Consider the following 15,741-nt stretch of genomic DNA (forward strand, 5'->3'; position numbering starts at 1 on the left):
CTTAATGGCCTCTTTTACCTCAATTGCTCTTGAATCTTATTTTTTATTTACCTCACTCTTGTCCACCACTGAATCCCTATCACGAGGCTTGGTTACGGTCCCTTACAATAGAATCTTGCACTTTAGGACAAGAATTTTCTTTAGACTTCATGGGGCAATCCTTGGCAAAGTGACCAAATTTATTGCAATCAAAGCATGCCCCAAAGTAGGTCCTGAAATTGAGCGGGATAGTTATGAGCCCGGCTCCAACATTGATTACCATGCTCTTTGGTGGTGTCTTCGCCACATTCCAGCCTATACATACCCGGTTGGAATCTCTACCAAATCCCCTTTTGTTAGGAATAAAATAGAGGGGTTCCCAGTTGGCTTACAGGCATCTTTATGTTATTCCAAAACCAACTAGGTAGGCCCACAAACTCTACCCAGACTAGATGGATCCTCTGGAGAGATTCCGCATCTTCTCTAACTCTAAATGTCTCCTTAAAAATGCAATTTTTGCTTGGTTTTCAACTTGGTACATAGATGTCAGAGCCAGTCTAGAGGTCATGGTTTCATGAGGTTAGTTGGGGGGGGGGGGGGGGGGGGGGGGGTGTGCTATCAGTGGAAGCATTGACAATGCTCCATACTTTTTCATATAATAGAACAATTTTTAGCACATAAAACTTGACCGTGAGGAATTTGAACCATCTACAACCCACAATGGCCACTAGCGAGATGAAGATCCTTTTGTGGAAGGTATTATGGGGGGCCTTGTTGACAGGAGTAAAGATTCTAGCCAAAGGTATTGGCTTTGATAGATGTTCGAGATGCAAAACGGCTAGTGAGGACCTCCCTCACTTGTTCAAAGAGTGTCTGGCAATAGGTGGCTTGGCAGGGAAGGTCTACAAAGTGGTTCAAAAGACTGCGAAAATGGGGTTCTTCAAGAACGACCTGTTCTTAGGAGGGAGGGTGATGAAAAACCAAGTGTTTCTCATATGCACACAAATGGTGGTGGGGTAATCCAAAATCACAAGGTAAACATGTGGAAATCACTTGATAAAATCTTCCACTATGTTGAGCATCATTTGTGGCAGGAAAGTAAGCTCACATCATTTCAAGCAGCCTTGCTGGATCGGAAGAAGGCATACCTGGTAGGGTGGGGTAGGCAACATATCACTCATTACATGGTGAGTTAGCATGTTTGATATGAAAACAACATATGCTCCCTAAATCCCTACTCTACTCACCATTTTTTTTATTTCAATGCAGCAAATACTATTCAACCATGGTCCAAATTTTGTCAAAACATACGGATCCATTAGGAAAAATATGAACCCTCTAGGGTCCCTTTGGGATTAAGGTTAATTAGAGGCCAGCCAATGAGAAGAGGGTGGCTGACACACTCTATGCCCTCAAAAATGTAGGGGGACAAAGTAGTCTTACACTTCTTAATGGGCTCTTACCTAGTGAGAAGGTGGGGTTGGGGGGGGTGGGGCATATGGAACCTCCAACTTCCCTCCTTTTTGATCCGGTTTAGTAAAAATTCCAAAATTTTGAAATTTTCCAAAATTTTCAAAACTCAAATCTTATCTTCTTAAAACCCCCCCTAAACCTATTTTATGATCAAAAAATCACTTTTTGACTCAAAAAGTCAAAACGTGCATCCAAAAACTTTATTTTTTTTATAAAAAAAATTCTATTTTTACTATCTAGAGCCCCCCCAAAAGTAGTCCTTATGCAAAAAGTGATTTTCTCTCTCTAGAACCTCTTTTCCAACCCCTCCTTGGTTGCAACCATCACACTCACTCTCTACTCCAACACTCTCTCTCTCTTCACCATCTCCATTGCTGCAGCAAGGAAGCTCGCTCCCTCCTCCCCTACCACCTTCCATTGCCACACCAAGCAAAGGTTCTCCCATTGCCACACCAAGCAAAGGTTAACCACCTTCTCCTATCACTTTATCCCACCTACATTGTAGCAACAAGCAAGGTCCTACTCCTCCTACTACTTTTCTTTGTTCAACCATGGCCAGCTCTACTTCGCAAAGGCGGCCAAAGGATGAGGTCACAGCACTTGCATGCCACAACAAAAGAGGTATAGATGATGAGTGTGTTCCACAAGAGTTAAGAAAAGGTGATTGGGTATACATGCAACCATCTGCTATTGGCCCTCATCATGTGCGGAATCGTGCAAACTTGGATCATCATTGGAAAGGAAATCTCCTTGGCTTCAAGAACCAAAAAGACAAGGGGAGCGTAGCCATTGTGCAACATGTTTTCTCAATGTCAAGCATGCAATTGCAACAACCACCTCGATTTCCAACACATTGTCAGTACATGTTTTGAAAATACAAAGCTAGGTGTGAAATCACAGTGTAATGTTATTATGGATTCATACTTAAGATTTTCCATGCATTTATAGTAAATAATTATTTCCATCCACATTGGTGGAGGAGCAGCCACCGCTGCATAGTCTCTCCGGCACATTCAATGCTATACACGCGGATATTGGAGTAACAATGTTTGCACATCTTTGCCCAACCAAACTGGTTCAAAGAAGGACTTTTTTCTATTCTCACTCCTATATTGTGCCTACTTCTACACAAGAGTTTGGAACACTTGAACCCATCAAAGTAACTTCCTTATTAAGTATGGAGTGGCCTGTGCCAGATTTGTGGTCGGTAGCATCTTCCAAAAAAAAGATGATAATAGATGTCCAAAACTCTTTGAAATACTCTAAAGCTTCTAGGTCTATGGGCTTGAGTTGGTGTTTGCCAATTCATTGTTTTTTGCACATTTTTAAAGAGTTTGGATTTGTGGAGACTACCACAATGCTTGTATGTAAAGATGTGCATTATGAGGAATTAGGAAGGCTTTTAGAAGAGAACTGGGGTTTTGTGGAGGGCATGCAAAATGGGGACCGGTACCGTTGTAAGGTTGGAGCTTCAGGTATTCGAATGCGCTATTTGAAATCCTGCACCTCCTTGTACACAATATTTCCCTATGATCGTTGGATGTGCAAGCTTCGAGTGTGGACTCCCTTACAGAGTGCAGACAGCACTATTGCAAGCTTTCACATTGCAATGAGGATGCCCAACGATGCTTTGGAGGCAGTCCAAGTGAACAAGCATTGGACTCTCAGTAATATGCGAGGACATTTGGTTATTATGGGTTCTAAGGCCCTTCAACAAGCGCCATTTTGGTTACAAGGTCACAAGGTGAGAATCCTTCCACCACATTTTCAATACATCATAGTTTCTCGATCATTGGATGCTTATTGTAATGAATGTACGTAGATTGGGAAGAGAATGGAAGACAAATTGAAGGTTGAGGAGGAATGGGGCATGGATGGAACTATGATATCCTTATAACTTTGTAACTCTTGGAATTTTGAAAACCATCCACGATATAATCAACATGATTTCATGTCTTTGAATATACTCTTTTGCATTGAGATGAAAGATCAGTTTTTGGTGAAAGTACCTTTTTTTCTTTTGGAAGAAATCTCTTTTAAAAAGGGACCATTATAAAAGGGGGGCCACATAACACATTCACACTTTTCTTTTTTGCAACTCTTGAGCTCCTCCACTCTCTATCTACACCCGAGGCTAGACATGACGTCTCCACAGCCTCTGCATCTGCACCCACATTCACCCCTTTGTCACGCTTCATCCTCTTCCTCGAGGACACCAAATACAAAGGGAAGTTGGACCTCCACACCTTCTTTACTCGTCTCCCTGACCTTGACGCCACAATTGCCCTTCACATGGATGCATTTGCCGAGATTTCTTCGTTCATGGAGGAGCCCATCATAAAATATTATGTATCTATCTCCCCACATGCAGGGATCTAGGTGCCTTGCGATCTTTTGCGCTACATACACAAAGGTGATCGCCCATTCTCCAAGAGGTTGCAACGGTTTCAATAAATTGCCACCGATGCAGGCCATTTCTTAAATGAACAAACCCTAGGGGTGTCAGCGCTCAAGAAGCGCAAGTTGGGAGTGGAGTACTTTTCTTGGCTGGCAACATTCATCTTTTTGGTGAGCAAGGAACTTGATATGGAGGAGCTCCGCCTACCACACCTTTAGGTTGGGTCCTTCATCAAGGACACCAAGGAGAAGGCGGTTGACCCCATGAACCTTGCAGCAGAAGGACAAACACTTCATCTTGAGTACCCCAAGGGGCTTGAGGAGGTGATAGACAAATCCATTGTCGTGGCTCACCCTAGTGACATTATAGTTCCACTACCATCGACGGATGAAGATTTCCCAAAGGTGAAAATAAACCACTTCTCCTCAATGGTAGTGGATGGGGAGGAGCATGTGTTTATGCATGATTTGGAGAAAGAATTAGGCATACGCATGGATGAATGCTTGAGTGTGCTATGCAACAACACCAAATTTCCCTTAAACAATACGCCAAATGCCCTTGAAAGCAAGCTCTTGCCAGTTGGGGACTCTATTGCTGACACTATTGCAGTTGTGTGTGCAGAGATCCTGGAAGTAGAGCAATTTCACGTGACTGAGGAGGAATTCCAAGACACGCATGCCAAGGTTGAGGCTGCTAGGATGCTTATGCCACTACGCAACCCCCCATCTAATGATCCAAAGCTCGTAGTTGTGGTGCATGGGAGCATTGATTTGGATGGAAAGGGCAACAGGGAGGAGGGCGACAAGGAGTAGGAGGTAAACTCTATCCTAATTTTCATGTTATTTTTTTATCCTTCATTGTCTTTTTTCTCAACCTTGATAGGTTTATGACAGGACGTCGCAGAGGTTGATGATTTTGTAGCAAGGACAAGTGGCAGGCGGACGGGTCTGTGCCTCTTTTGGATTGCCTCTATGGCCACGGTGCCCATCCAAAACTGAGTGTTGTACATTTGCAAAACCTCCTTGCAAACCCTTGCAAAAGGGGCCCTCCGAATCAAGAGCTCGGTGCTGTTCTGATAGTGGCGAATCTCCACAAAAGCACGGCTTTTGCACCTTCTGAGTTCGACGGGGAGGTGCATTTGTTGCACGAGTTGGGGCAGCTTGCTTCCTCTTCTTGTAGACAATTCTCTTTCTCTTTTTCGGCCGCACAGGCACCTCCAACACCTCATAATCCGATTCCACCCACTCTTCATCTGATTCATGCTCTTCACTATTGAGCGGATGTGATGGTGTGGGTCCACTCCCTTTAGGGAGTGTCTTACCCCCAATAGACATGTGAGCGGGACAAGTTTGTATTTTGACGCCAACCCATGGGGGATCTTCATCCGTTTGCATCTCTTCGGAGCCTTCTGACGGCGGCTGCTTTTGGTTGTTTGTTTCTTTGCCTTGGTCTCTCTCATCCGTCGTGTTGCCCTCAGAATCGTTGGAGTCCGATGATTAGATAACAAGGAGATGCTTCCTTCTCTCTTTTGCTGCTGTAGAGGACTCACCATGTTGATTTGAAGCTCTAGCTTCTTCTGTGTGAACCTCACCTTGAGCTTGTGAAGTTCCAGCTTCTGTTGCTGTAGCTTGGATTCATTGGCCATCCCGGCCCTCTGGATATGCAATCCTTGCCGTTTGTTTTGTTCTTGCCATGGTAGCACCTAGTATGGAAAATGACAAAATGAGCGCTTTCAACCTTTAAATAGGGGTTTTTGAGATTTGGTCCCTTTCACACTATGCGGCCAATTAAGTGAAAAGCTCAAATAAACCAATTGAATTTAACAAGTAAACCTGGATCATGCAGACGGTTGATGCGACACCCAAACGCTGCCTTTTTGATACTTAGTTGCACGCCAAGCCTCATGGCCTAGGGCCGCTCGCGAGCATTTCCACTTCTCGGATGTTGCAGTATGGGAGGCCTTGCATAACTGCTTTTCTAGCATCGACTCTCTTGCCTTCTCAATAGTGCGATTTCTCCCAAAGGTGTGCGTAAAAAACCAGTTAAACATCTCTTGGAGGTAGTTGGAGTGTGAACACCACCACCATGCCGAGTATTCTTGAAGTAGACTCCTTTTGCTTGATAGTGGGACTTCTCCATGCCTTGTGTACTCCATATATCAAGCGAACCATAGCGGTCCATAAAGTATGCACCGTGCGCATAGAGAATGTGCTAAAACAACCAAAAAGGAGATAAGCCAATAGAGAAGTTGCATTTTCAAACATTGCATATCTATTAAGTCCGTTAAAACAAACCATGTAGTGTGTAATCTTGCTTTCAGACCATCCGTCCTTAGCGGCCTTTGTGAACTCATAAAGCACCTTCTTGAACTCCTCTCGCTGCTCAATGGTGGTGCACAACCTTTTGAAAGAATGACCATACTAGCTTGCGTTGGTTAGCAACCTCCACATTGGGATCTTTGTCCGTCGTGCATGAACACAAATCTTTCCACAACTCCCACCGCTTCTCACTTGGTAGATCGACACTTGCCTTGGGTACCTGCATCGGAGACTTGGACATCTTCTTGAAAAATCAACGTGCCTTGGCTCCATTCATGGAAACCTTCTGTGCCACCTCATATGTCTTCTTCCTACAAGTCTCTGCTACAATGTTCACCCTTGATCGGTGACATCCAATCTCATTAAGGAGCGTCTCCACCCCCTACAAGGAGTCTTTTGATTGTAGTGAGGTCTCTGGTTTCGTAGTGAATGTTGATTGTTGATTGTTTGAGCATCCTATAATATTCATCAATGTGATGTGAACATAAGTGATCCATTTAGGGAGAATTTTATATGGGTCATTAAATATGTGAACATCCTAAGAATTATCCCAGGATCTTTGCTATCCCTATTGGGCACCTCTAGTATATCACATGAAAGAACCGAAGTTTGCCACTCCCTATTTATATGATCATCATTATCTTCGTCCTGACCTTCCACTAGAGTTGCTCGACTTGTCTTGTGCCCTTTCACACAGAATGGGTAGGGAAGTAAAGAATTTTCACCTTGTTTGCATCCAAGCATGTACTTTATGGTCTTTAGATCACCACCTAAATGCCATTCAACATCAAACTCCCCACGCCCTGGAACCATGAGCTTCTCACCGTTTATTTGAGCTTTAATGACCTCTATGACCCATGGGATTCTACTAAAAATCCATGCAACGACTTCATGTGTCTCTTTCGGAACTTCAATTGCACCAAGCCACCATATATTCTTCTCTGATTGCACACTAAAAGAGGGCTTTGTCACTTCAATCGAACTGCAAGATTGCTTGGCATGAGCTAGGGCTTCATTCATAAGCGTGATGCTCATTCTCTCCAACTTTATCCCTTTTACAATTTTACACACTCATCCAACTTCAGCACAAACACAAGCTTGCCTTCAAGAACTGCCAACAATATAAAGCCTTAGAATGCATGTTATGACACATCATAGAGCATGTAGTCAACCCTAAACTAACTTGCATCACTCAAATTGTAGAAAACAACCATGGACTGCTGCAATCATATCAAGTCCACAAAGATATTGTTGAATTTGGTGTAAACAAAGCCTTCGGTCCACAACACACTATTAGAAACAGCACCGCTTCCCTTCCCGCGGCCCTTCCTTCCTTGCGATTTGCTACGGAGCTGCTGAAGAGACATTGTGTCCTCAATATACAAGTAGTCCCCTAATCGGTGAACAACATCTTCATTTGACACCCTCTTGGCAAACGCCACTCTGTGAGGAAGTGGGAATAGGTTTTCCGTGACTCCTCGGCTTCTTAATGCATCTTTTAACACTTGATGTATTGCTTGATAGCCCTTCATACTAATCCCAACAGCATCACAAATATCCTAAACATCTAGGTCAGTGACAATATTAGAAAAATCACTAAGAACTCTCTTAGTGATTGTGTCTTTCAAGTGTTTTGCCTCTGGAGCATCAAGCATCCCAATAAGTCCTCTTTGTTGAAACAAGAACAAAGTAAAGATGCCCGAGCTGACGCATTCTTGCCGTCGCACGTTTCTTGGACGAAGTTCCTACTACCCAAAACAACAATGATGAGCGGTACTAGACTTAAACAACATGAGGGACAAAACATCTTACCTCATAGCTGTCACCCTTTGTTTTCTTGCCCCACCACGTGGTGCAAGAGTCTGAATTTTGGACAACTTCCATTTCCTCACCCTACCTCCCATGGCAGTACTTTTCATGTGTGAGAGAGTATCCTCAAGTTTTTTAATTTCATTTTCCTTGGTTGCGATGGTGCTCTTTGCCTCCTCGAGCGCACTAGTAGCTGTTTGCATCTGATCTTAAAGATTGTGGAAACTCCGATTCAGCAACTGCCAATGACGCAAGTAGATCCCGGACCGAGCAATCTCGTGTCTGTTGAGTCTCTTGCAGTAGCCCAACAAGCCCTACTCTCCATTTCCAACATATTGCAACAGTGATGGAAGGTTTGTAAAAGGCAGATGGACATTGAGAGAAGGATCCTTTGGGTACAAGCATCCCTCTGTCCAGAGATCCACATTCTTCTCCCCTTGAGCGCGGCGTTCGTTGGCTGAAGGTAATGTACCCAAGCATGTCTTCTTTGTCAGAACATACTCTTGAGGGGGGTGGTTATGGAGCGAGCTTTAGAGCGAGTTTTTTTTTGTTTTTTTTTTTCCACCACCTATACCACCCATTGCCGCCCCTTACCCCCCATGACAACCAACACCCTAGTCCACCACCGGTGGTTGGTGGTGTTAGCTCACTATCACCATCTGCCACTCCTCCTCCTACCACCACCGCCCATTGCCGCTGGTTCTCCTCCCACTCTTCATTTTAGTGGGCTACTCAAGGAACTCCTCTCTCTCTCTCTCTCCTCTCTTCCTCTCTCTCTCTCTCTCTCTCTCTACCCTCTCTCTCTCTCTCTCTCTCTCTCTCTCTCTCTCTCTCTCTCTTGCCCTCTCTCCCTCCCTCCCCCCCCCTCTCTCTTTCTCTCTCGCTACTCAAGGACCTCCTCTCTCTCTCTCATCCTGTTTCTCTCTTTTATTTTGCTGATTTTTTCTCTCTTTATCTCTCACTTGTCTTCTCTCTCTCTCTCTCTCTCTCTCTCTCTCTCTCTCTCTCTCTCTCTCTCTCTCTCTCTCTCTCCCTCCCTCTCTCTTTCTTTCTCACTAGTCATAGCTGACCTCTCTCCCTCTCTCTCTCTCTCTCTCTCTCTCTCTCTCTCTCTCTCTCTCTCGCGCCCTCTCTCCCTCCCTCCCTCCCTCCCTCCCTCTTTCTCTCTCGCTACTCAAGGACCTCCTTCTTTCTCTATCGCTACTCTTTCTTTATCGCTACTCAAGGACCTCCTCTCTCTCTCTCTCTCTCATCCACATTCATCCACATTTTGCAGATTTTGTCTCTCTTTCTCTCTCACTTGTCTATCTCTATCTCTCTCTCTCTCTATCAATCTGTCTCTCTCTTTATTTTCTTGATTTAGTCTCTCTTTCTCTCTCACTTGTCTATCTCTACCCCCGCTCTCTCTCTCTCTCTCTCTCTCTCTCTCTCATCACACATTTACTAATTGAATATCAGAAGACAACAATGATAGAATTCTCTCTCTCTCTCTCTCTCTCTCTCTCTCTTTGTCTATCAATCTGTCTCTCTCTTTATTTTCTTTATTTAATCTCTCTTTCTCTCTCACTTGTCTATCTCTACCCTCTCTCTCTCTCTCTCTCTCTCTCTCTCTCTCTCTCATCACACATTCACTAATTGCATATCAAAAGACAACAATGAAAGAATTCATTTTGTTGAAAACTCAAAACAAAATATCATCATTTGCACAACTCAAGGTAAATGTGATAGCACAAAAAATGCTACATTATTACAACAGTCTTTTTGCACTCAATAAAGTTTTGAGCTCGTTATCAGCCAGACTAGACTGATGGATGAACATGTTGTTGTTTATGTCCATTCCAAACACTCTCAAGTAGATATAATACAAGTGTTTGCAAGCCACATAGGTCATTCCTTCCCCTAACCTCCTTTGTAAGTCTCTGCAAGTACAACTAGGATTCCTAGCTACTGTGACTTGATATTTTCTCCACCACGTAACTTCGAGTTTGGTGTTACTGCAATGAAGACTTCATGCTTACCGATTACCATCTTTACCATTTCCACTTGTTCGATGACCATTTTCTAGTCCTAAAGCATTGTCGATCCTTTTCGATGCCTCTTCAGAAACACCTGTCCTATACCTGCCGGCACGCCTTTGCCCTTGAACTTCCATAGTTTCTGTTGCGATATGAAACCCCGCTAGCTGCAAAGACTTTACTTCATGCATTGTTAAGTCCGTGCCCTGTGCCACTGGCCACTCAAGTGGGGCTTGGAGGCCGCATTACAATATATGGACAAACATCCCACACATGTTTGACATCATCACTACAAAACCATACCCATGTCTCATTGTTACGCCCCTCCCAGTTGCGTTTCCCCCAGAAACTTGGTGCCGTTGTTCCCTCTTTGCATAAATTCACCTTTTTCTTGCACTTTCCTCCTTTGATTTTTCCTTGGCAAGTGAACTTAGACCCCGGTTTGCACCTGCGGATTGCCCACATGGTGTCATTTATGTCAACCTCGATGGCCCTAATTGTCACCCATTCATTCTCCTCGTCCATATACTTATCTTGGATTACCTGTGATGCATCTCCAAATGCACAACTTTCGAGCCTTTCTTTGTTGAGCAACATTTTGAGTGACATACTCTGGCCTGTGTGAACTATTTTCCTCCTCGCCTATAACATTGCCGAATGTCTTGCGTCGCCTTGTCGTTGTAACCCGGTCTCCAAAAAACTCTGGCGCCTTTGGAAGATCAGTTCTTCTAATTGCATCGTTCACAGCACGGCTACTCTGTGATGGAGTAGGTGTGTGAAATTGTTGTGAAGGTGCCTTGTCTATCATCTTGCTTATGCTTGGTCCGCTTCCTATATACTTACCCTCTGTATGTGCCATTCTTTTGGATTGTTGAAGAAGAGTGTTCCCAATATCCGAAACTATTGCATCGTACAAAGAAATTTTAGGCTTGTGACCTTCGCCTGCTAGCCATGAAGCGTGACGTGACTCTGAGAGATTTGTTCGAGGGACGACCTCGATGCAATAGTCATCTAAATCCTACAAAAAAATAAATAAATTTACTTATTTGATATCATGAAGGGTCTAATTAAATGGACATCCTACAAACTATTGTAGAATAAATTTGAAAACTTACACCAACAATTTCCTTCCTCCAATGAGGGTACCTCACATGCCACCAACTCAACCAGCACTCCATTGGGCCTAGATTCCCATCTACCACCTTTCCTATTTCCCACCAAGCTCGAATGAGCCGATATTGGCCCTCTGCATCTTCACTGCTACGCGCGCACCACCACAGTCGACACAGTCGTTTGTGCTCGTCTTGAAATGCATTGAGAACATATTTTGTGGTGTGGATCCCTAGACTTTGTTCCCAATGGAAAAGGCATGATCTCTCCCTACCTTTCATCACCATATCCAGACCTCCATTGAAAATTGCACGCACCGCATTCCAGTTTGCTTGGGCTTCATCTGCCATAAAGCCAGCAAAATCTGGTGGGGGCACCCCATTGCGCTCTAGCACGATGATCATTTGTTGCCAAAATATCATCTGTGCTATAGTGTCCTCTTCTTTCATCTCACATATGGCAATTGTCATTAATTCTTGGACACTGAACATCAAGACAAAGCCACATTAACATTTAAGTATGTGTCAATATGTGTTTAGTATTCTAGAATTTGTTCTAGAATAGGTTGTAGGATGTATTGAACATAAAATTAAAAGAATTAAATTAAAACTTGCCTTGGATTGTAAACATGGGCTGCCATGGTTGTCCATCCTTCTACCCGTCTAACGTGATCAAAGCAAACCCACGCTCTTTTTAGATCTCCATTTCCATTTCTTCGCATTCTATTGACAAGATCTATGCCTGAGCCAAGACCTGTTGTCGACATCTTGAATACAAAACATCTATCCTCCTCTCTATCAGATTGACCGGGAAAAAGCATTCCGTGGATAAACACAAATGTCAAGTGTCTCTTTAAGTCAATTATCAATGACTCCTCTCCACGAGCACTCGACTCCCCATGAAATTTATGCACCCAGTTCTTAATTTTGTGTAGAACATCATGAAAGTTTAGAAATATATAAGACTCTAAGTTTATTAAGTATATTAAAATGCATTTCCCATACCTTTGGCTTTTAACAAGAGGAAATATTTCTTGAAGTAGAACTGACAACTCTACTTGTCCAAGCGAAGTGCATTCACCTGAAGAAGGTTGAAGGACAGTTTGGAAAATAAGCTTAACCACCTCCATTTGGATTTTTCTCGGCCCAGCTTGGATGCCAAGCGAATCAACGGCCTCAGCACCAAAGACTTCACCCTTGCAATGTACTTTTGGATGAACCTAGTTTGACATCATGGTCATGGAAGCCTTGGTGCACCATGGCTCGAGAATAGCGTTTGTCGGTTGGCATTATGTAGTATACCTGGCTGTCGCAGGTTTTTCGAATACAGGCACATGTTGACAATAGAAGCACTTCAAGGTTCCATACTTTTGCAAGTCACCATTTAGGCATTGGTCTCTCATTAGTTTACTGTTATTCCATGCCTACAATTGTGATTTTGACACTCTTCCCTTGTACATGAAAAAAAAAAATAATGAATACCTGTCCAAGACGAACGGTTTGGGTTATCCTGTAGATAACACTTCGAGCACTCTGCAACACACATTCGAAATCACCTCCGCAATAGCTTTTCCTTATTGTGTGGTAATTTGATGTTTGTGGTTGTTGGTTTTGTCCACACATGTCCATCCACTGATTGCTCCATTCCATCCATAGCTGACATTTGATATTAGGCTGAGGTGGGAAAGTGAAACACCATGTTTCCATTTTAGCTTGATGGAATTTCTTCCACCCACTCCCATTCTGATGTTGCAATCAAGGTCTCAGCTTCGGAGATCTCATATTGGGATTTAACGCTAGCTCCACTATGCTAAAGGAATCACACGATCGGTGCCCGGTCTTTCTTACATCCTATGTAGTGGGGAGTCTAGGTCGACCACCACATTTTTGGGTTGTTTTGTTGGTGGGGTCAAAGTGAAACTCTTCTTTCTCTTCATCAGAAGAAAGCAACAGTATTTCGGCTGATTGTAGTGTTGTAGTAGCTTTCATAGGGGAATCCAAGAATGCAACATACTCTGTGGAAACTTTAGCATCCAAAACATAAAGAGGAGAGCTATTACCTTTTCTTGCATTCTGTAAAGGAAATGTTGACGGTTCACCTTCAACAGATTTTGCTAGGGCAAACACATTATAACCAGCTGGTGCATTTATGTCAGCTCCAGATAGAACCAACAAAGATCCTTCTGATGATAGGTGGTGTGGTTTGCCAACCCCCACACCACCCACGGAACGATGAAATGAGAGCTTTCCAGGAGAGAGAGAGAGAGAGAGAGAGAGAGAGAGAGAGAGAAGTGAGAGAGGGAGAGGGAGAGAGAGAGAGGAGAGAGAGGAGAGAGAAGAGAGAGAGAGGAGAGATGGAGGTGGGAGGAATGTGTTGGCAAAGTGAGGGATAGGAGGAGAGGATGAGAAGGGGAGATAGAGGAAAGAGAAAGAGATAGTGGTGAAGGTGTTCAGAGCACGGGATGTAAGTACAGCTGAGAGAGAGGTATGTGGGACAGCTGGAGGGAAAGATGATAGAGAAATGGGCTAGAGTAGATAGAGGATGTTATAGATAGTCAAGAGAGAGAGAGAGAGGTTGGAGGAGAGAATTGAGGTAGAGTGGATAGAGGTTTGTATAGATAGCTTGACATTTTAAAAATAAAAAAAATGAAAATTTTTTGCCTTTATAAAGTTTTGTTAAAAGTAGAGCTTACCTAGGATTACGTAGGCTTTGAAGATAAATTCCTGGCATTTTAAACATGATCTCAATAACCGATGTCAATTGTGGACATGATCTTTTGGCATTTTAAAAATCAAAAATATGATTTTTTTTTGCCTTTTTTAAGTCGAGCTAAAAGTGGAGCTTAGGGTGGATTACGTAAGCTTTGAAGATGAATTGCTTCATTAAGTTTATACATGATCGCAAAAAACAATCTCAATTGTCAACACGGAATAAAGATGATGTAATCTTGAACTTTGGGGATTTTTGCCTGGTTAAATTGAATTTTTTGGCCAACTTTTAAGTAAAAATGAAGGGAGAAATAGCGATATCGCTATTGCTCCCTGTGTTTTCTTAAAAAGCCAACAATTCCTGCGCATGCTCACGAACCTGTAAGCTAGCTCTCTCTCTCTCTCTCTCTCTCTCTCTCTCTCTCTCTCTCTCTCTCTCTCTCTCTCTCTCTCTCTCTCTCTCTCTCTCTCTCTCTCTACCACCCTCCTGTCCAGAAACGGCCTTAGCCGACTGCTCACAAAAAGGTAAGCTCTCTCTCTCTCTCTCTCTCTCTCTCTCTCTCTCTCTCTCTCTCTCTCTCTCTCTCTCTCTCTCTCTCTCTCTCTCTCTCTCTCTCTCTCTCTCTCTCTCTCTCTCTCTCTCTCTCTCTCTCTCTCTCACCCGCCAAGCGGTCCTCTATCGAACCGCAGAGGGGTGACGCCTACTGTCCAGAAGCGCTGTCCAGAAGCGGCCTTAGCCGACTGCAAGCCAGAAACGGCCTTAGCCGACTACTGTGAAGCCAAAAACGGCCTTAGCCGACTGCTGTCCAGACACGTCCTTAGCCGACAAGGGGGACAAGAGGTAGACGGCAGCAGGCAGCAGGCAAGGGGGACAAGAGGTCGACGACAAGGGGCACAAGTACACCTCGCACGGCAGCAGGCAGCCCCCAATTGAGGCTAATCTGTAAGCGATTTTTTTAGCAGCCTTGCCTTGTTAGTGGCGTGATCAAGCCCACCACTGCTACCATGCCCACGACTACAAGAGCAACAGTTTGTTTTTGTCTCAGCCGAGCTCATTTTCATCTCTTTCATCATCAAGTAAGTAGAGCTTCAAGAGCCTATTTTGCACTTGGCGCTTCAAGAGATTCTTTTGCACTCTCTTATGCAACTGCGCACACATGGACGTGATCAAGGCCACCATTGTTACCATGCCCACGACTGCAAGAGACATGGAATCTGTAGAGTAAGGATATTGGTGCTTCAAGAGCCATGGATAAATAAATAAATACAGTCCTGATCGGCGCTTCAAGCAGTCAGCTGCCTCTGTCGTTTCTTGACCACCGCCTCTGCCGTTTCAGTAAAAAGCATGGGGCAGCTTATGTTCATTAAAGCGTCCTCAAAAGTTGCTTATGTTCAGTCATAAGCATGGCGTGAATTGGGCAGCAGTCAAGCCTGGCGTGTATTGCCGCCTCAGCCGACAAGGGCCAGTGTGTTCATCAATGGGCACGCGAGAGATCAGTGAGCGTGCTAAGCCGACAAGGGGCTAGCTTATGTTCAGTCAGCGGGCTTAGCCGACAAGGGCCATCTCTCTCTCTCTCTCTCTCTCTCTCTCTCTCTCTCTCTCTCTCTCTCTCTCTCTCTCTCTCTCTCTCTCTCTCTCTCTCTCTCTCTCTCTCTCTCTCTCTCTCTCTCTCTCTCTCTCTCTCTCTCTCTGTGTCACGGTATAATGACCATATAAAATTACCAAACCTCAAAATATTGGTAATTTTATATGGTCATTATACCGTGACAGAGAGAGAGAGAGAGAGAGAGAGAGAGAGAGAGAGAGAGAGAGAGAGAGAGAGAGAGAGAGAGAGAGAGAGAGAGAGAGAGAGAGAGAGAGAGCGCTGCTTTTTTATTTTGAGGTTTGGTAATTTTATATGGTCATTATACCGTGACACACACACACCACA

General features: G+C 44.0%; 1 pseudogene; it reads right to left on the reverse strand.

The window, feature by feature from the left end:
* LOC147430333 (uncharacterized) overlaps nucleotides 1-10,800 on the reverse strand; it is a 41,124-nt pseudogene extending 30,324 nt beyond the window's left edge.
* Between the last annotated feature and the right edge of the window lie 4,941 nt (nucleotides 10,801-15,741).

This window comes from Adiantum capillus-veneris, chromosome 22 (genome assembly GCF_014529385.1).
Source record: "Adiantum capillus-veneris isolate H3 chromosome 22, ASM1452938v2, whole genome shotgun sequence".
Taxonomy (NCBI): Eukaryota; Viridiplantae; Streptophyta; class Polypodiopsida; order Polypodiales; family Pteridaceae; genus Adiantum; species Adiantum capillus-veneris.